The sequence below is a fragment of the Ascaphus truei genome, chromosome 5 (genome assembly GCF_040206685.1).
Source record: "Ascaphus truei isolate aAscTru1 chromosome 5, aAscTru1.hap1, whole genome shotgun sequence".
Taxonomy (NCBI): Eukaryota; Metazoa; Chordata; class Amphibia; order Anura; family Ascaphidae; genus Ascaphus; species Ascaphus truei.
The window spans coordinates 225,658,797-225,676,343 of NC_134487.1; the positions used below are offsets into that span (position 1 = coordinate 225,658,797).

Here is a 17,547-nt window from a genome sequence, read left to right on the forward strand (position 1 = left end):
ACCTTTGAGTGTGCTGTCTCCTTCTTGCCATCTGTGTGTGTGTATATATATATATATATATATATCTATCGTAATTTCCGGACTATAAGCTGCAACTTTTTTCCCACGCTTTGAACCTCGCGGCTAATATATGGATTTTTCCCGCTTTCAAATTTTTTTTTTTCAAAAAAACATTCTGTGACGTGCTCAGTTTTTTGGCGGTTTGAAGCTTTCATTACACCAATGAAATTGACGAACGGGTTAAGGTCAAACAACTTTTTTGTTTACTGTTTAGATTAAATCGAGCGCGCTCAAACTTCCCATCATTCTGATTACGGTAGTCATTTTGTCACCCTCATCATGGCAAAGACATGGAGAAATGCATATGATGCAGCTTTCAAGTTGAAGGCGATTGATCTGGCTGTTGGAAAAGGAAATAGAGCTGCTACACAGGAGCTTGGTCTTAATGAGTCGATGATAAGACGTTGGAAACAGCAGCGTGAGGAATTGACTCAGTGCAAAAAGACAACTAAAGCTTTCAGAGGGAAGAAAAGCAGATGGCCCCAACTAGAAAATGAGCTCGAAGACTGGGTCAACACACAGAGAGCAGACGGCCGAGGTGTTTCAACTGTGCAGATCCGACTGAAAGCCAAAACGATCGCCACAGCAATGAAGCTTGAGGATTTTAGAGGTGGACCATCGTGGTGTCTCAGATTTATGAGACGTAAAGTAAAGGCCTGTCCATCAGGGTACGGACGAGTCTGTGTCAGCATCTCCCTCCCGACTACGAGGAAAAAGTTTCAAAGTTCCGCAAATTCACTGATGCAAAGATAGCGGAGCATTCCATTGGCCCGCACGACATCATAAATATGGATGAGGTTCCTCTGACGTTTGACCTGCCTCTCACTCGGACTGTCAACAGGAAAGGCGAATCATCCGTCACGCTGAAAACAACTGGGCATGAAAAAACGCACTTCACTTGTGTTCTGAGCTGCACGGCATCGGCAGAAAAGCTTCCACCGATGGTGATTTTTAAAAGCACGACAATGCCAAAAGAAAAATTCCCGAGAGGAATTGTTGTGAAAATCAACAAGAAAGGATGGATGGCGGAGAGCCTAATGCATGAATGGCATACGGAGTGTTACGGCAAGCGACCGGGAGGATTCTTTCACAGGAACAAGGCATTGCTCATTTTGGACAGCATGAGGGCCCACAACAGATTCGTTGAAAGAAGCCATCAAGAGGACAAACTCAATTCCAGCTGTGATTCCTGGGGGCACAACAAAGTATTTGCAGCCACTCGACATCAGTGTAAATCGGGCATTTAAGGTGGCGCTCCGTGTTCAGTGGGAGGCTTGGATGACAAGTGGGGAGAAATCCTTCACTAAAACGAGCCGCATGCGAAGAGCAACTTATGGTCAAGTCTGCCAGTGGGTCCTGACAGCGTGGAGTATTGTCAAAAAATCACTATCATCAACGGGTTTCGAAAGGCTGGACTGCTGCGTGTTGAAGAGGGCTCAGCGGGGGATTTGCCTCCGGATGAAAGTGACGAGAGCGACAATGAAAACGATCCAATATCGGATGAAGCAATTCTGAGGCTATTCAACTCCGACACCGAAGGAGATGACTTCAGTGGTTTCAGTGCACAGGACGAGGAAGATCGTGACCAATGACTTTCTTGGTAGGCTACCGTTGACTGCTAATTTTTTATTTTTTGTTACAAGCCGTGTTTCGTTAAAGCCTATTTATTTTTCTTACAAGCCGTGTTTCGTTAAAGCCTATTTATTTTTGTTCCAAGCAGTGTTTCGTTAAAGCCTGTGTAAAGTTCATTTGTTTCAATGTACCGGTTGGCACCTGCGGCTTATAGACATGTGTGGCTTATTTATGTTCAAAATAATACGTTTTTTAAAATTCAGTGGGTGTGGCTTATATTCAGGTGCGCTCAATAGTCTGGAAATTACGATATATATATATATAAAAATAGCTCCTCCCACGCGTTTCATGCCGTCAGTGGCACTTTTTTTTTCTTGAGAGCGCACTGACGGCATGGGAGGAGGAGCTATTTTTTGTTGGATGTCTATTTTTTAATGTAGGTTAATAAAGTTTATTTTACTTCAATTCATTCCGGGCTGGTGAGTTCCGTTCATGCAGGACCTGCTGCCATTCTGATTTTTGTTTTCTTCTGTATTTGGCCCCATCCTGTGTTGCCATGGGACCATGTCGTCACAGAGTATATTAGAAAAGGGGCAGGTTCAAGTGGGTTAGGTTCCAGGAGGTCAAGGGGAGAGTAGCCGAGGTAGTGTTTATAAAGTAATAGCACAGACTAGGCCCCCCTGTTATATTGTAAATGGGGGCAGTACCCTTTAAGTTGGGATCCCCAAAAGATGGAATGGAGTCCTGAATAGTTAAGGGAAAAGAATGACACACAACAGAGGGCCTAGGGAAAGAGGGCTCCCTGGTGTAACAGATCAGCTCAAACCGCGGATCTGCACTAGTATTATTCATCCGTCTCTATGGAAGTGACCGTTTCCAAACAAGCCAAAGATATTGGGTTGCGTAAGAAAGACCCACCAGGATTTCTGTAGGTGCCTAGAGTAATCTGATTAACACTAATTATGATCTCTAAGTAACAAAGGGGCCGGGCTACACACCTATGGAGAGCAACCAAGTCTGTGTACCTCCATTGTAGTGTTGAGTGGACACTGATGTAAGAAACGTATTCGTGCATGTCTGCTATTAAATACAGTGCAACGTTGTCAATATGGATGTGTGTGCTGTCACTGTGCTTGGGGACACAAATAAATGACAGTTGTATTACAAAAGTTCATTGTGCACGTTTTTATACATCCTTGCCAGCTGAATCCAGAACCATGAGTCAATTTGGAGTAATGTACATTTGCACAATGATGTAAACTCCCTAGGCGCCGGGCAGGGGGGGTTATACTACAGTGGCAAAATGGAAATTAAATAGTGTGCTCTATGCATTTTTCTACTGGGTAGAATGTCTTAAACATCCCCAAAAAAATTGGCATGTAGCTATTCCATGTGTTCTCTGTTTTTAAGAGGTTCATTTAACAATGTCATCCCTCACAGTAGTAAATGGATCTAATGGTATATTTCAGGGTGTATTTGTTAACCTTGTAAGGGAAGCAAAATCCACTCTAAATTTAAGATTTAATCTGCCTTGTCTCATATTTGTCCTCTTCAAATTGATGTACAGACATGAGAAGGGTTCCATAAATCTGCCCACCTTTTTCCATAGGGAATAGCAAATATGATTTACGTTTACCTTCCATTTCAGAATTCCTGTTATTACTGTTATTACTGGGAACAAAGGCACATGGAATATTTTGAAACTTAACTCATGTATTTTTTTGAAAGGCAGTTGCTTACTTGCACCTGTGAAACCTACCACTGTCATTTGTTAACCCGTGTTCTATGTGGGACAGCACCTTTTTACTACCCATGTAGTAAATATATTTTTAATGTAGGGATAAAGTATTTATTCTTGTTCGTGAGGTGCCCCTGTTTATATTGTGATACCAGAGTTGGTTCCATATTTGGGTTTATCAGATATGCAAAAACACAAACAAGTGACCAAGAGAGGTCACTAAAAGTCCCTACAAATTGCACTCATTCTATGGTATGATGTATTTCATAATGTACCAGTTTAATAACTAGTACCAATAGTATGAGAGTATATACACAGACCAACTGGGAAATGTCCACACAATCTAAACTATAGCATGACAAACAAATACAACAATTTTATTACATAATAAAATCTGACGAAATGCATAAAATTACAACTAAATTACAAAGACTAAAAAGATCCCCTAGTGGGCGAGACTGGAACAGCAAGGCAAATAAAGGGGTTAATATGAACCTAAACTGATACCCCCATAAAGTATGTATATGGAGATAAGGTCCAAAATATATTAACACGGCTATATAGCCTCACCATACCATCATGCAAAGTAGCAGCTACAAAACAAGGGGAAATCCCACACTATTAGAGACTAAGCATACCAGAGGAAGACATTACTATGTCACAGCTTGAATAGTTAATGCTGTTACCATAGTTGGTACAGTGAATAGGATATATAGTAAATTCAATGTACACCAGATGTCATTAGTAACCAGGTATAGATCTATAAGCAGGTGTATAAGGGATCAATAACCTGCAATGAAAGCAGGAAGTATACAACCTGATAGCTGATGCTGCAAGGACGGCAATGTAATAGATGCTCTGTGTGTACAGCGGTGTGTATAACGTTCCTAGGTGTCTCCCAGCGGTAGGAGCTGCGTGCACGCTCCGTCGCAACCCATGTGACCGTCATCGTAATGATATCACTGTACCCCGACGATCGTTTCGCGCGCTTCTTCACAGGGGGAGGAGTTGTCCTGCCTAGTTAGTGTGTGGGGATTAAATACTATAAGAGCAAAACCCATTGGTCCTAGCTGCAACCAATGGTTGCACATTAAGCTGTATAGGGGAGGGACATACTCTCCAATACAGTAGCATTCAGAGCCGGAATGGCTTATTGCTAATATGTAGCAATGTATAAACAGCACCAATACTACAAAATGACAAAAGTGAGATAAATCTGACAAAAAAGAGGCTGGCAAAAAGACTCAATGCTGCAAGACAGGTCAGAGGACACAAGGGGATAAATAATTGATGGTAGTAACTATAATAAAAGGGATATGTGTGTGAGAGACACACAGAAAGATCCCCACTAGGGCGCACCGCAGACCTGAGTTGTATTGGATCCTGGTCTATAGATGTGATAGACATACAACATATAAACTTTATTGATAATTAAAATGATTCTTAAAACCCGGAAGCTATTAATATTGCTATGGTGTCTGGCCTCTCAGTACAACAAAAAGTATACCTTCTAGCATGCCACTAATCACTGATACTACTCTTGAAAATTCCCGTTGGATGAGGTTCTAATATACCTTTATTTATACTATATAATATGAAGAGGGAAGTCAGTTAGTGGCTAGGTATACATGAGTGCGGTACTCCATGTTGGTGAATAGATAGTGATATTTAATAGAAAGGTTGTCCCATGAATGCTGGTTTAGGGATGCACCTAGCCTGTGAGTATTGGAGTCTAGGAAAAACTCTTGACATGAGCTTTGTAGATGTAGTGCTAGTATCTAGACAGTCATACCACTTCAAGACATGCGTGGGTAAGTATGCGTATAAAGAATCACGCTATACCTATCAGACTCCACTTGATGATGGTTTGTTACTCCCAACTGGGTTTCCAGATGTTAATACTCTGAAGTGTATCTTACAGATGCTGCTCCCTGACACACAACATTGCGTATTGTTTTTGGCAGGTATGTAGTATGGCATAAAAACTGCGTTGTCACTCACATAAGAGCCACTATATGGCCACGTTGTAGGAGATTTTCCCTGTGGTAATGCCAGAGTGTATGCTTGTGTGGTGTCACTGCTGCAGCTTAGACACACAATATGTGTTTTTGTCTATGCTGTGGTAATGGATCACAACGTGTGGTCAATAGTTTGTCATCATGTCCTTTGTATAATTATACATCCATCTGTGCAGTGGAGTGTGACCTTAGACACGTTTTAGTAATGCCCTCAAGTTTGCAGGATAGGTACACGATTCGATATTGTTGTGTACACAAGGTGAGTATCTCCCTGCAGCTATGTTGATGTATAACCGTGGTATACTGGCACTAGTTTATGTCAGCGTCCATGGCCGTCAGTTGTAGCCGTGCAGCTCAATCATCCTTTGGAGACCGCACACCAAGTGCCAGCTATACAGACGTCAGTGCTGGCTTTATTTATATACCATATGGTGTAACACAAAGTGGTATAGCGGTGTGAGGACGCGCGGCTATGTTAGCATGTGGGTGGCCTCCCGCAGGATAGCGTTACTCATATACCGATCAATATGACTGATCTGTGTGCGCGCCTGAGTGACTGTGTGCGCGCCTGAGTGACTGTGTGCGCGCCTGAGTGACTGTGTGCGCGCCTGAGTGACTGTGTGCGCGCCTGAGTGACTGTGTGCGCGCCTGAGTGACTGTGCGCGCCTGAGTGACTGTGCGCGCCTGAGTGACTGCGCGCATCTGAGTGACTGTGTGGCTGTGTGCATCTGAGTGACTGTGCGTCTGAGTGACTGTGCGCATCTGACTGTGTGCGTGTGAGTGACTGCGCGCGCCTGAGTCACTGTGCGCGTGAGTGTCTGAGTGACTGTGTGCATCTGAGTGACTGTGTGCGCGTGATTGTGTGAGTGACTGTGTGCATCTAAGTGACTGTGCGTCTGAGTGACTGCGCGTCTGAGTGACTGTGCGTCTGAGTGACTGCGTCGGAGTGACTGCGCGCGCCTGAGTGACTGCGCGTGACTGCGCGCGCCTGAGTGACTGCGCGCGCCTGAGTGACTGCGCGCGCCTGAGTGACTGTGGGCGTCATTGTCTGAGTGACTGTGGGCGTCTGAGTGACTGGGCGTCTGAGTGACTGTGGGCGTCTGAGTGACTGTGGGCGTGATTGTCTGAGTGACTGTGGGCGTGATTGTCTGAGTGACTGTGGGCGTCTGAGTGCCTGTGGGCGTCTGAGTGCCTGTGGGCGTCTGAGTGCCTGTGGGCGTCTGAGTGCCTGTGGGCGTCTGAGTGACTGTGGGCGTCTGAGTGACTGTGCGCGTCTGAGTGACTGTGCGCATCTGAGTGACTGTGCGCGTGATTGTCTGAGTGACTGTGGGCGTCCGAGTGACTGTGGGCGTCCGAGTGACTGTGGGCGTCCGAGTGACTGTGGGCGTCCGAGTGACTGTGGGCGTCCGAGTGACTGTGCGTGACTGTGTGCGTCTGAGTGACTGTGTGCGTCTGAGTGACTGTGCGCATCTTACTGTGTGCGTGTGAGTGACTGTGCGCGCGTGAGTGTCTGAGTGACTGTGTGCGCGTGATTGTGTGAGTGACTGTGTGCGTCTGAGTGACTGTGCGTCTGAGTGACTGTGCGTCTGAGTGACTGTGCGCAAATGAGTGACTGTGCGCAAATGAGTGGCTATGCGCGCCTGAGTGGCTATGCGCGCCTGAGTGACTGTGCGCGCCTGAGTGACTGTGCGCGCCTGAGTGACTGCGCGCGCCTGAGTGACTGCGCGCGCCTGAGTGACTGCGCGCGCCTGAGTGACTGCGGGCGCCTGAGTGACTGCGGGCGCCTGAGTGACTGCGGGCGCCTGAGTGACTGCGGGCGCCTGAGTGACTGTGCGCGCGTCTGAGTGACTGTGCGCGCGTCTGAGTGACTGTGCGCGCGTCTGAGTGACTGTGCGCGCGTCTGAGTGACTGTGCGCGCGTCTGAGTGACTGTGCGCGCGTCTGAGTGACTGTGCGCGCGTCTGAGTGACTGTGCGCCTCTGAGAGACTGTGTGCCTCTGAGAGACTGTGTGCCTCTGAGAGACTGTGTGCCTCTGAGTGACTGTGTGCATCGTAGTGACTGCGTCTGAGTGACTGCGTCTGAGTGACTGTGTGCGTGATTGTCTGAGTGACTGTGTGCGTCTGAGTGACTGTGTGCGTCTGAGTGACTGTGTGCCTCTGAGTGACTGTGTGCCTCTGAGTGACTGTGTGCCTCTGAGTGACTGTGCGCGTCTGAGTGACTGTGCGCGTCTGAGTGACTGTGCGCGTCTGAGTGACTGTGCGCGTCTGAGTGACTGTGCGCGTCTGAGTGACTGTGCGCGTCTGAGTGACTGCGGGCGTCTGAGTGACTGCGTGTGTCTGAGTGACTGCGTGCGTCTGAGTGACTGTGCGTCTGAGTGACTGTGCGCGCCTGAGTGACTGTGCGCGCCTGAGTGACTGTGCGCGCCTGAGTGACTGTGCGCGCCCGAGTGACTGCGCGCGCCCGAGTGACTGCGCGCGCCCGAGTGACTGCGCGCGCCCGAGTGACTGCGCGCGCCCGAGTGACTGCGCGCGCCCGAGTGACTGCGCGCGCCCGAGTGACTGCGGGCGTCCGAGTGACTGCGGGCGTCCGAGTGACTGCGGGCGTCCGAGTGACTGCGGGCGTCCTAGTGACTGCGGGCGTCCGAGTGACTGCGGGCGTCCGAGTGACTGGGCGTGACTGGGCGTCTGAGTGACTGTGCGCGTGATTGTCTGAGTGACTGTGCGCGTCTGAGTGACTGTGCGCGTCTGAGTGACTGTGTGCGTCCGAGTGACTGTGGGCGTCCGAGTGACTGTGCGCGTCTGAGTGACTGTGTGCGTCCGAGTGACTGTGGGCGTCTGAGTGACTGTGCGCGTCTGAGTGACTGCGTGCGTCTGAGTGACTGTGCGTCTGAGTGACTGTGCGCGCCTGAGTGACTGTGCGCGCCTGAGTGACTGTGCGCGCCTGAGTGACTGTGCGCGCCTGAGTGACTGCGCGCGCCCGAGTGACTGCGCGCGCCCGAGTGACTGCGCGCGCCCGAGTGACTGCGCGCGCCCGAGTGACTGCGCGCGCCCGAGTGACTGCGCGCGCCCGAGTGACTGCGCGCGCCCGAGTGACTGCGCGCGCCCGAGTGACTGCGCGCGCCCGAGTGACTGCGGGCGTCCGAGTGACTGCGGGCGTCCGAGTGACTGCGGGCGTCCGAGTGACTGCGGGCGTCCTAGTGACTGCGGGCGTCCGAGTGACTGCGGGCGTCCGAGTGACTGTGCGTGACTGGGCGTCTGAGTGACTGTGCGCGTGATTGTCTGAGTGACTGTGCGCGTCTGAGTGACTGTGCGCGTCTGAGTGACTGTGTGCGTCCGAGTGACTGTGCGCCTCTGAGTGACTGTGCGCGTCTGAGTGACTGTGGGCGTCCGAGTGACTGTGGGCGTCCGAGTGACTGTAGGCGTCCGAGTGACTGTGGGCGTCCGAGTGACTGTGGGCGTCCGAGTGACTGTGCGTGACTGTGTGCGTCTGAGTGACTGTGTGCGTCTGAGTGACTGTGCGCGTCTGAGTGACTGTGCGCATCTGAGTGACTGTGCGCGTGATTGTCTGAGTGACTGTGGGCGTCCGAGTGACTGTGGGCGTCCGAGTGACTGTGGGCGTCCGAGTGACTGTGCGTGACTGTGTGCGTCTGAGTGACTGTGTGCGTCTGAGTGACTGTGCGCCTCTGAGTGACTGTGCGCATCTTACTGTGTGCGTGTGAGTGACTGTGCGCGCGTGAGTGTCTGAGTGACTGTGTGCATCTGAGTGACTGTGTGCGCGTGATTGTGTGAGTGACTGTGTGCGTCTGAGTGACTGTGCGTCTGAGTGACTGTGCGTCTGAGTGACTGTGCGTCTGAGTGACTGTGCGCAAATGAGTGACTGTGCGCAAATGAGTGGCTGTGCGCGCCTGAGTGACTGTGCGCGCCTGAGTGACTGTGCGCGCATGAGTGACTGTGCGCGCCTGAGTGACTGTGGGCATCTGAGTGACTGTGGGCGTCTGAGTGACTGTGGGCGTCTGAGTGACTGTGCGCGTCTGAGTGACTGTGCGCGTCTGAGTGACTGTGCGCGTCTGAGTGACTGTGCGCATCTGAGTGACTGTGCGCGTGATTGTCTGAGTGACTGTGGGCGTCCGAGTGACTGTGGGCGTCCGAGTGACTGTGGGCGTCCGAGTGACTGTGGGCGTCCGAGTGACTGTGCGTGACTGTGTGCGTCTGAGTGACTGTGTGCGTCTGAGTGACTGTGCGCATCTTACTGTGTGCGTGTGAGTGACTGTGCGCGCGTGAGTGTCTGAGTGACTGTGTGCATCTGAGTGACTGTGTGCGCGTGATTGTGTGAGTGACTGTGCGTCTGAGTGACTGTGCGTCTGAGTGACTGTGCGTCTGAGTGACTGTGCGTCTGAGTGACTGTGCGCAAATGAGTGACTGTGCGCAAATGAGTGGCTGTGCGCGCCTGAGTGGCTGTGCGCGCCTGAGTGACTGTGCGCGCCTGAGTGACTGTGCGCGCCTGAGTGACTGTGCGCGCCTGAGTGACTGCGCGCGCCTGAGTGACTGCGCGCGCCTGAGTGACTGCGCGCGCCTGAGTGACTGCGCGCGCCTGAGTGACTGCGCGCGCCTGAGTGACTGCGGGCGCCTGAGTGACTGTGGGCGCCTGAGTGACTGTGCGCGCGTCTGAGTGACTGTGCGCGCGTCTGAGTGACTGTGCGCGCGTCTGAGTGACTGCGCGCGTCTGAGTGACTGTGCGCGCGTCTGAGTGACTGTGCGCCTCTGAGAGACTGTGTGCCTCTGAGAGACTGTGTGCCTCTGAGAGACTGTGTGCCTCTGAGTGACTGTGTGCATCGTAGTGACTGCGTCTGAGTGACTGCGTCTGAGTGACTGTGTGCGTGATTGTCTGAGTGACTGTGTGCGTCTGAGTGACTGTGTGCGTCTGAGTGACTGTGTGCGTCTGAGTGACTGTGTGCGTCTGAGTGACTGTGTGCGTCTGAGTGACTGTGTGCGTCTGAGTGACTGTGTGCCTCTGAGTGACTGTGTGCCTCTGAGTGACTGTGTGCATCGTAGTGACTGCGTCTGAGTGACTGCGTCTGAGTGACTGTGTGCGTGATTGTCTGAGTGACTGTGTGCGTCTGAGTGACTGTGTGCGTCTGAGTGACTGTGTGCCTCTGAGTGACTGTGTGCCTCTGAGTGACTGTGTGCGTCTGAGTGACTGTGTGCGTCTGAGTGACTGTGTGCGTCTGAGTGACTGTGCGCGTCTGAGTGACTGTGCGCGTCTGAGTGACTGTGCGCGTCTGAGTGACTGTGCGCGTCTGAGTGACTGTGCGCGTCTGAGTGACTGTGCGCGTCTGAGTGACTGTGCGCGTCTGAGTGACTGTGCGCGTCTGAGTGACTGTGCGCGTCTGAGTGACTGTGCGCGTCTGAGTGACTGTGCGCGTCTGAGTGACTGTGCGCGTCTGAGTGACTGTGTGACTGTGCGTCTGTGTGACTGTGTGACTGTGACTGTGTCTGAGTGACTGTGTGACTGTGCGCGTCTGAGTGACTGTGCGCGTCTGAGTGACTGTGTGCGTCTGAGTGACTGTGTGACTGTGCGTCTGTGTGACTGTGTGACTGTGTGACTGTGTCTGAGTGACTGTGTGACTGTGCGCGTGAGTGACTGTGCGCGTGAGTGACTGTGTGCGCGTGAGTGACTGTGTGCGTGATTGTCTGAGTGACTGGGTGCGTCTGAGTGACTGTGCGCGTCTGAGTGACTGTGCGCGTCTGACTGTGCGCGTGATTGAGTGACTGTGCGCGTGATTGAGTGACTGTGCGCGTGATTGTCTGAGTGACTGTGCGCGTGATTGTCTGAGTGACTGTGCGCGCGTGAGTGACTGTGCGCGTCTGAGTGACTGTGCGCGTCTGAGTGACTGTGCGCGTCTGAGTGACTGTGCGCGTCTGAGTGACTGTGCGCGTGAGTGAGTGACTGTGCGCCTGAGTGAGTGACTGTGCGCCTGAGTGACTGTGTGTGCGTCTGAGTGACTATGTGTGCGTGAGAGATTGTGTGACTGTGTGCGCGTGAGTGTCTGTGTGCGCGTGAGTGTCTGGGTGACTGTGTGCGTGAGTGTCTGTGTGCGCGTGAGTGTCTGAGTGACTGTGTGTGAGTGTCTGAGTGTCTGTGTGCACGTGAGTGTGACTTGTGTGCGCGTGAGTGACTGTGTGCGCGTGAGTTTCTGAGTGACTGTGCGCGTGAGTGACTGTGCGCGTGAGTGACTGTGTGCGCCTGAGTGACTGTGTGCGTCTGAGTGACTGTGTGCGTCTGAGTGACTGTGTGCGTCTGAGTGACTGTGTGTGCGTCTGAGTGACTGTGTGCATCTGAGTGACTGTGTGCGTCTGAGTGACTGTGCGCGCCTGAGTGACTGTGCGCGCCTGAGTGACTGTGCGAGCCTGAGTGACTGTGCGCGCCTGAGTGACTGTGCGCGCCTGAGTGACTGCGCGCGCCTGAGTGACTGCGGGCGTCTGAGTGACTGCGGGCGTCTGAGTGACTGCGGGCGTCTGAGTGACTGCGGGCGTCTGAGTGACTGCGTGCGTCTGAGTGACTGCGTGCGTCTGAGTGACTGCGTGCGTCTGAGTGACTGCGCGCGCCTGAGTGACTGCGCGCGCCTGAGTGACTGCGCGCGCCCGAGTGACTGCGCGCGCCCGAGTGACTGCGCGCGCCCGAGTGACTGCGCGCGCCCGAGTGACTGCGCGCGCCCGAGTGACTGCGCGCGCCCGAGTGACTGCGCGCGCCCGAGTGACTGCGCGCGCCCGAGTGACTGCGGGCGCCCGAGTGACTGCGGGCGTCCGAGTGACTGCGGGCGCCCGAGTGACTGCGGGCGCCCGAGTGACTGCGCGCGCCCGAGTGACTGCGGGCGCCCGAGTGACTGCGGGCGTCCGAGTGACTGCGGGCGCCCGAGTGACTGCGGGCGCCCGAGTGACTGCGGGTGTCCGAGTGACTGCGGGCGTCCGAGTGACTGCGGGCGTCCGAGTGACTGCGGGCGTCCTAGTGACTGCGGGCGTCCGAGTGACTGCGGGCGTCTGAGTGACTGTGCGCGTGATTGTCCGAGTGACTGCGGGCGTCCGAGTGACTGCGGGCGTCTGAGTGACTGTGCGCGTGATTGTCTGAGTGACTGTGCGCGTCTGAGTGACTGTGCGCGTCTGAGTGACTGTGCGCGTCTGAGTGACTGTGTGCGTCTGAGTGACTGTGCGCCTCTGAGTGACTGTGCGCGTCTGAGTGACTGTGGGCGTCCGAGTGACTGCGGGCGTCCGAGTGACTGCGGGCGTCCGAGTGACTGCGGGCGTCCGAGTGACTGCGGGCGTCCGAGTGACTGCGGGCGTCCGAGTGACTGCGGGCGTCCGAGTGACTGCGGGCGTCCTAGTGACTGCGGGCGTCCGAGTGACTGCGGGCGTCTGAGTGACTGTGCGCGTGATTGTCTGAGTGACTGTGCGCGTCTGAGTGACTGTGCGCGTCTGAGTGACTGTGCGCGTCTGAGTGACTGTGTGCGTCTGAGTGACTGTGCGCCTCTGAGTGACTGTGCGCGTCTGAGTGACTGTGGGCGTCCGAGTGACTGTGGGCGTCCGAGTGACTGTAGGCGTCCGAGTGACTGTGGGCGTCCGAGTGACTGTGGGCGTCCGAGTGACTGTGCGTGACTGTGTGCGTCTGAGTGACTGTGTGCGTCTGAGTGACTGTGTGCGTCTGAGTGACTGTGCGCGTCTGAGTGACTGTGCGCATCTGAGTGACTGTGCGCGTGATTGTCTGAGTGACTGTGGGCGTCCGAGTGACTGTGGGCGTCCGAGTGACTGTGGGCGTCCGAGTGACTGTGCGTGACTGTGTGCGTCTGAGTGACTGTGCGCCTCTGAGTGACTGTGCGCATCTTACTGTGTGCGTGTGAGTGACTGTGCGCGCGTGAGTGTCTGAGTGACTGTGTGCATCTGAGTGACTGTGTGCGCGTGATTGTGTGAGTGACTGTGTGCGTCTGAGTGACTGTGCGTCTGAGTGACTGTGCGCAAATGAGTGACTGTGCGCAAATGAGTGGCTGTGCGCGCCTGAGTGACTGTGCGCGCCTGAGTGACTGTGCGCGCCTGAGTGACTGTGCGCGCCTGAGTGACTGTGCGCGCCTGAGTGACTGTGCGCGCCTGAGTGACTGCGCGCGCCTGAGTGACTGCGCGCGCCTGAGTGACTGCGCGCGCCTGAGTGACTGCGCGCGCCTGAGTGACTGCGCGCGCCTGAGTGACTGCGCGCGCCTGAGTGACTGCGCGCGCCTGAGTGACTGCGGGCGCCTGAGTGACTGCGGGCGCCTGAGTGACTGCGGGCGCCTGAGTGACTGTGCGCGCGTCTGAGTGACTGTGCGCGCGTCTGAGTGACTGTGCGCGCGTCTGAGTGACTGTGCGCGCGTCTGAGTGACTGTGCGCGCGTCTGAGTGACTGTGCGCCTCTGAGAGACTGTGCGCCTCTGAGAGACTGTGTGCCTCTGAGAGACTGTGTGCCTCTGAGTGACTGTGTGCATCGTAGTGACTGCGTCTGAGTGACTGCGTCTGAGTGACTGTGCGCGTCTGAGTGACTGTGCGCGTCTGAGTGACTGTGTGACTGTGCGTCTGTGTGACTGTGTGACTGTGTGACTGTGTCTGAGTGACTGTGTGACTGTGCGCGTCTGAGTGACTGTGCGCGTCTGAGTGACTGTGCGCGTCTGAGTGACTGTGTGCGTCTGAGTGACTGTGTGACTGTGCGTCTGTGTGACTGTGTGACTGTGTGACTGTGTCTGAGTGACTGTGTGACTGTGTGCGCGTGAGTGACTGTGTGCGTGATTGTCTGAGTGACTGGGTGCGTCTGAGTGACTGTGTGCGTCTGAGTGACTGTGCGCGTCTGAGTGACTGTGCGCGTCTGACTGTGCGCGTGATTGAGTGACTGTGCGCGTGATTGAGTGACTGTGCGCGTGATTGTCTGAGTGACTGTGCGCGTGATTGTCTGAGTGACTGTGCGCGCGTGAGTGACTGTGCGCGTCTGAGTGACTGTGCGCGTCTGAGTGACTGTGCGCGTCTGAGTGACTGTGCGCGTGAGTGAGTGACTGTGCGCCTGAGTGAGTGACTGTGTGTGCGCCTGAGTGACTGTGTGTGCGCCTGAGTGACTGTGTGTGCGTCTGAGTGACTATGTGTGCGTGAGAGATTGTGTGACTGTGTGCGCGTGAGTGTCTGTGTGCGCGTGAGTGTCTGGGTGACTGTGTGCGTGAGTGTCTGTGTGCGCGTGAGTGTCTGTGTGCACGTGAGTGTGACTTGTGTGCGCGTGAGTGACTGTGTGCGCGTGAGTTTCTGAGTGACTGCGCGTGAGTGACTGTGCGCGTGAGTGACTGTGCGCGTGAGTGACTGTGCGCGTGAGTGACTGTGTGCGTCTGAGTGACTGTGTGCGTCTGAGTGACTGTGTGCGTCTGAGTGACTGTGTGCGTCTGAGTGACTGTGTGCGTCTGAGTGACTGTGTGCGTCTGAGTGACTGTGTGCGTCTGAGTGACTGTGCGCGCCTGAGTGACTGTGCGCGCCTGAGTGACTGTGCGCGCCTGAGTGACTGTGCGCGCCTGAGTGACTGTGCGCGCCTGAGTGACTGTGCGCGCCTGAGTGACTGCGCGCGCCTGAGTGACTGCGGGCGTCTGAGTGACTGCGGGCGTCTGAGTGACTGCGGGCGTCTGAGTGACTGCGTGCGTCTGAGTGACTGCGTGCGTCTGAGTGACTGTGCGTCTGAGTGACTGTGCGCGCCTGAGTGACTGTGCGCGCCTGAGTGACTGTGCGCGCCTGAGTGACTGTGCGCGCCTGAGTGACTGTGCGCGCCCGAGTGACTGTGCGCGCCCGAGTGACTGCGCGCGCCCGAGTGACTGCGCGCGCCCGAGTGACTGCGGGCGTCCGAGTGACTGCGGGCGTCCGAGTGACTGCGGGCGTCCGAGTGACTGCGGGCGTCCGAGTGACTGCGGGCGTCCTAGTGACTGCGGGCGTCCGAGTGACTGCGGGCGTCCGAGTGACTGTGCGTGACTGGGCGTCTGAGTGACTGTGCGCGTGATTGTCTGAGTGACTGTGCGCGTCTGAGTGACTGTGCGCGTCTGAGTGACTGTGTGCGTCTGAGTGACTGTGCGCCTCTGAGTGACTGTGCGCGTCTGAGTGACTGTGGGCGTCCGAGTGACTGTGGGCGTCCGAGTGACTGTGGGCGTCCGAGTGACTGTGGGCGTCCGAGTGACTGTGGGCGTCCGAGTGACTGTGGGCGTCCGAGTGACTGTGGGCGTCCGAGTGACTGTGGGCGTCCGAGTGACTGTGGGCGTCCGAGTGACTGTGGGCGTCCGAGTGACTGTGGGCGTCCGAGTGACTGTGCGTGACTGTCTGCGTCTGAGTGACTGTCTGCGTCTGAGTGACTGTCTGCGTCTGAGTGACTGTCTGCGTCTGAGTGACTGTCTGCGTCTGAGTGACTGTCTGCGTCTGAGTGACTGTGTGCGTCTGAGTGACTGTGTGCGTCTGAGTGACTGTGTGCGTCTGAGTTACTGTGTGCGTCTGAGTGACTGTGCGTCTGAGTGACTGTGCGCGTGAGTGACTGTGCGTCTGAGTGACTGTGCGCCTCTGAGTGACTGTGCGCCTCTGAGTGACTGTGCGCCTCTGAGTGACTGTGCGCCTCTGAGTGACTGTGCGCCTCTGAGTGACTGTGGGCGTCCGAGTGACTGTGGGCGTCCGAGTGACTGTGGGCGTCCGAGTGACTGTGGGCGTCCGAGTGACTGTGGGCGTCCGAGTGACTGTGGGCGTCCGAGTGACTGTGGGCGTCCGAGTGACTGTGGGCGTCCGAGTGACTGTGGGCGTCCGAGTGACTGTGGGCGTCCGAGTGACTGTGGGCGTCCGAGTGACTGTGCGTGACTGTCTGCGTCTGAGTGACTGTCTGCGTCTGAGTGACTGTCTGCGTCTGAGTGACTGTCTGCGTCTGAGTGACTGTCTGCGTCTGAGTGACTGTCTGCGTCTGAGTGACTGTGTGCGTCTGAGTGACTGTGTGCGTCTGAGTGACTGTGCGCGTGAGTGACTGTGTGCGTCTGAGTGACTGTGCGTCTGAGTGACTGTGCGCCTCTGAGTGACTGTGCGCCTCTGAGTGACTGTGCGCCTCTGAGTGACTGTGCGCCTCTGAGTGACTGTGCGCCTCTGAGTGACTGTGCGCCTCTGAGTGACTGTGCGCCTCTGAGTGACTGTGCGCCTCTGAGTGACTGTGCGCCTCTGAGTGACTGTGCGCCTCTGAGTGACTGTGCGCCTCTGAGTGACTGTGCGCCTCTGAGTGACTGCGCGCGTCTGAGTGACTGCGCGCCTCTGAGTGACTGCGCGCGTCTGAGTGACTGCGCGCGTCTGAGTGACTGCGCGCGTCTGAGTGACTGCGCGCGTCTGAGTGACTGCGCGCGTCTGAGTGACTGTGCGCGTCTGACTGTGCGCGCGTGAGTGACTGTGTGCGCGTGAGTGACTGTGTGACTGTGTGACTGTGTGACTGTGCACGTGAGTGACTGTGTGACTGTGCACGTGAGTGACTGTGTGACTGTGCGCGTGAGTGACTGTGTGACTGTGCGCGTGAGTGACTGTGTGACTGTGCGCGTGAGTGACTGTGTGACTGTGCGCGTGAGTGACTGTGTGCGCGTGAGTGACTGTGTGCGCGTGAGTGACTGTGTGCGTCTGAGTGACTGTGTGCGTGATTGTCTGAGTGACTGGGTGCGTCTGAGTAACTGTGCGCCTCTGAGTGACTGTGCGCCTCTGAGTGACTGTGCGCCTCTGAGTGACTGTGCGCCTCTGAGTGACTGTGCGCCTCTGAGTGACTGTGCGCCTCTGAGTGACTGTGCGCGTCTGAGTGACTGTGCGCGTCTGAGTGACTGTGCGCGTGATTGTCTGAGTGACTGTGCGCGTGATTGTCTGAGTGACTGTGCGCGCGTGAGTGACTGTGCGCGCGTGAGTGACTGTGCGCGCGTGAGTGACTGTGCGCCTGAGTGAGTGACTGTGCGCCTGAGTGAGTGACTGTGCGCCTGAGTGACTGTGTGTGCGTCTGAGTGACTGTGTATCTGAGTGACTATGTGTGCGTGAGAGATTGTGTGACTGTGTGCGCGTGAGTGTGTGTGCGCGTGAGTGTCTGGGTGACTGTGTGCGTGAGTGTCTGTGTGCGCGTGAGTGTC

The 17,547-nt window shown here is 55.2% G+C and overlaps 1 protein-coding gene across 6 annotated transcripts in view; it reads left to right on the forward strand.

The window, feature by feature from the left end:
* Positions 1 to 17,547, forward strand: part of ANKHD1 (ankyrin repeat and KH domain containing 1) — a 302,432-nt gene that overhangs the window by 67,810 nt on the left and 217,075 nt on the right. The window lies entirely within an intron of this gene.